The 3,998-nt window shown below is 40.3% G+C and overlaps 1 long non-coding RNA gene across 1 annotated transcript; it reads right to left on the bottom strand.

Moving 5' to 3' along the window:
* Positions 1-1,043: 1,043 nt before the first annotated feature.
* Positions 1,044-3,656, bottom strand: LOC131325596 (uncharacterized). The gene is made up of 2 exons (XR_009199746.1): positions 3,402-3,656; positions 1,044-1,261 (listed from the first exon to the last, which is right to left on the bottom strand). It is a non-coding gene; the product is annotated as an uncharacterized LOC131325596 (long non-coding RNA).
* Between the last annotated feature and the right edge of the window lie 342 nt (positions 3,657-3,998).

Consider the following 3,998-nt stretch of genomic DNA (forward strand, 5'->3'; position numbering starts at 1 on the left):
CGACTGTTCCAGTCAGCACGTGACGGTCCTCGTGGGGATGGGATGCTGGTTATTTTCTGTTTTATAGTATTTTAAATCACTGTGAAGCATTTTTAAAACCAAACACACTGTCTTGCATGCTAAAATTTGTGGCTTAACTTAGAACTCTTAGTCATTTAGTTTGGGAATGCCCCTGTGTTGCTTCTGAATATGCCTCAGAGCCCAGGCATGTAAAGCAATTCCTGGAAGTCCAGTCGGAATTAACGCACGAGTGTTTCATTCCATCGCGCGATGATTCCCTCATTTCCAGGAACTGCCCTTGCATGGGCAACTAGGCCTTAGGCCGTTGCTTTAATACCCCCACTGTTTAGGGGTTCTGATGCAAATTTTGCTTATTTTGCTTGTAATAATTATTTACTTTCAATTCTTATAACTACCTGGTTTGAACCTAGGTGTGCACTGGTCCTTCCAGAGCCCAGAAGGAGAAAAAATTGAATCTGTTGGAAGGATATGACCATCGCGTCATGGTATGGGTCAATCGCGCCATGGTTGATTTGCATGTTGGCAAACCCATGCATGCAAGTTGGCCGCTGCTCGTACCAAATTCATACCAATGCACTGTTTTCATATCCGGTCACAGCATTGGGTTTTATCTCGTTTATTTTTTCAAGCATGTCTTCCATTCATATTGTTTTGATCACATCTACCAAAGTGTTACAGTTTTAATCCCCGATTAACTGTTCCCCGCCCTTAATTGGCTAGAAATTGTTTAATAAAAGACGAATCGCAAATATATTCGCAAAATGCTTAAGTAGAGACCGATCTCCGGATTGGGCAAGAGGGGTGCCTTAAAACCCTTCCCCTCTCGTAACCTGGCTCTCGAACCCAGATATGGTTATTATGACGGACTCATTCCTTAACTTTTTCAAATCAAACAGCGCAGTAGGTGCTTTGAAATACGGTTCCTGTCACGCCCTCGATTTTCAACATAAATAATAAACACTTTTAATAAATAAAGTCCTCGCTATAGTATAAATAATACCCCAAAAGACCTTTCTGTTCACTGTTCTCAAATAAAATTCAAATATTTCATTTCCAACTTGAGGGCCCCAAATCATCAAAATACCAGTATTCTACGGAAATATTATTACAATTTACAAATAACATCTTTTCTAAAAATGCTCTTTCAAATCTTGTGCTATGAAATCCTTCTTGAATACCTTTTAAAGGTTTGGTCACAAATGCACAACGAGCACTCCATGCCAACATCCTTGAATCATACCTGAAATGATAGGGTGAGCTACACTAGCCCAGCAGGAAAATCTATACACAAGCTATATGAAAATGCGATGAATCATGCACCTAGAGTGAGTGAATACAACGAGATCTACATGGAAATATGGGTCTTCCACCACGAACGAGCATACTACAACCAGGGAATCATGATTTCATAAAGATAATCCTAATAGCTCACACGTCAAACTAGAAGCAAAAAAAATCGACTGGAATTATTCCAATTAGACCACAACTTGTCCTCAATCGTCATTTGTCCATCGCTACGCGATTACTCCATTCTGCCTCGATCTATACGAATATGTGATGATCATGCACCAACAATGGTACGTGAGCAACATTATATATGTACAACGAACCCCAAGATGCCAATGACAATGAATATATCTATCGGCAGAACAACGTGAACATATCATTGGATTTCCTTTTTTTTTTAACATAATCGATTTGTCTTTTATTTCTCAAGTATTAGCCACTCCATGCAACAAGAACTAGTTTTCTTGATTTGTACCCGAAAATGTTAAGGTAGGGTGAGCTCACTAGCTCATAGAGAAGTCTTGAAATGAAATACATGAAAACATGTTATATTCAATTACCGAACAAGAGGCTCAATGAGGAAGGATAATAATCTAAGATACAGTTCAAAGTCGAATGACAAGCCAAACATTAGATTAACAACTTTATCTCTCTTTTCATTTCTCAAGCAACACAGGTCATAAGTCTAGCTTAACCAATCAACAATGCATGACATGTGATGCAAAGTAATGCACCGGGCAATGTTGGGCCCCGTAACCCTTGCCAAGGTCCCACCAAGAAGGTGAACCGGGCTCCGTCCATATTGACGTGAATTTCGGGCGGTGTTGGGCCCCGTAACCCTCGCCAAGGTCCCACCAAGGAGGTGAACCGGGCTCCGTCCATATTGACGTGAATTCCGGGCGGTGTTGGGCCCCGTAACCCTCGCCAAGGTCCCACCAAGGAGGTGAACCGGGCTCCGTCTATATTGACGTGAATTCCAGGCGGTGTTGGGCCCCGTAACCCTCGCCAAGGTCCCACCAAGGAGGTGACCCGGGCTCCGTCCATATTGACGTGAATTCCGGGCGGTGTTGGGCCCCGTAACCCTCGTCGACATCCGATGTTGATACGACTCCATCTATTGTCCATATGCTATGACATGCCACACCACGATACATACAAAGTTCGATGTCACACGTAGCCATAACACTCAATTCATAGGTCCATAAACATCCTTCATTATGCACAATCCATCCATAATCTATCTCACACCCATTATCGAGTTAAAACGATTATACATCCTTAAAAATTGCATACTCAATATTTTTCAATGATTCCAACGCCAAATTATCACCAACTTACTAATCTTTAAAACCCACAAGGACCCATAACCAATAGCGTCATTTAACCATAACAAACAATAATAATAATAATAATAATAACGCAGCCTGATACGCTGCCCAGATTTTCAGATTTTCGTTCAATCTTCTAAAAATTACTATAAATCGAGTTCTTAATATTTTTGAGTGATTCCAGTCCCAATAGTTGCGCGATTGAACGAAGCATAAAAGTCACGAAGGAACTCTTGTCAAATCTGCAATCCAAGGGTGGTTAAACAGGGATTTTCCCAGGCTACACGAATCTGTCACACAGCATGACAGATTGACACACCTCTACTCAAACGAACATAACTTTCTGTGTACTGAGAGTTTTAAGACGATTCCGGTGGCAAATGAAAGCTGACTTCAAGACCTTCGAACCGATATAAAGTTTGTATAAAACAGATATCGGACGAGGAAGTTATGGCCGTTCGAAGTAGGCTGAAACCCAGAAAACGAGACAGATTGCAGACCAGTATTCTAAAAATCACCATAAATTCAATTCTCAAACGGTTTCGGGTGATTCCAACGGCATTAGAACGGGCTCTAAGTCTACTCTATTTCATACGAAGGAACCAAAATTCAAATCTGAGCTTATGAAGGCGTAAAACCCCAAAAACACAGGCCCTGTTCTGCTGATTTTCGGAAATGGAAGGAACAAGCTTAAACAACGAAGCAAGATATGATCTAGGTACATAAACACCGTATAAACGCATAACAAGAGTAAGAAATCCCTACCTCATGGGTTTTGAGCAAAACCCAACCCTTTGACCAAGTCAACCGAGCTCCCACGAGGCCCAATCGTAATTTTTCTTGGATGGATAGGAAGCCCGCGCTCCATATAACAACTTTAATTCTTGGACTTTGTTCGGAATCGCCCCCTAAGTAGATGAAATCAAGGAGAGAAGTGGAGGGAGAGTTTCGGAGGGAGAGAGCCGAGAGAATACAGAGAAAGGAAGAAAAGAAGAAAAAAGTGGAAAAGGGAAAAAATGGTTTTTTTCCCTGTACGTCCATATATATGTACTAGTGTAATTCCGCGTGCTTCGCACACTGTTGTGTGCTCATTGGTGTAACTATTAACTGTTCATGTATGTAAGATAGTTTAGATTAGGATATTGTTATGGAAATAAAGAAGTCGTAAGAGTAAGTAATTAAATGAAGTGTCATTTTAAAAAAGAAAAAAGAAGAAGATAGTATTTTTGAGCAATACAAAAGGCGTTCTTGTACGGAAAAAATAACATATAGAACACTATTTTGGAGTACCAAAATATTTTTAATTTTGTAGACTCAAATAATTAATTAAGACTATTGTAATTTCATAGATTATGCAAGTAA

This window comes from Rhododendron vialii, chromosome 5a, assembly GCF_030253575.1.
Source record: "Rhododendron vialii isolate Sample 1 chromosome 5a, ASM3025357v1".
Classification (NCBI taxonomy): domain Eukaryota; kingdom Viridiplantae; phylum Streptophyta; class Magnoliopsida; order Ericales; family Ericaceae; genus Rhododendron; species Rhododendron vialii.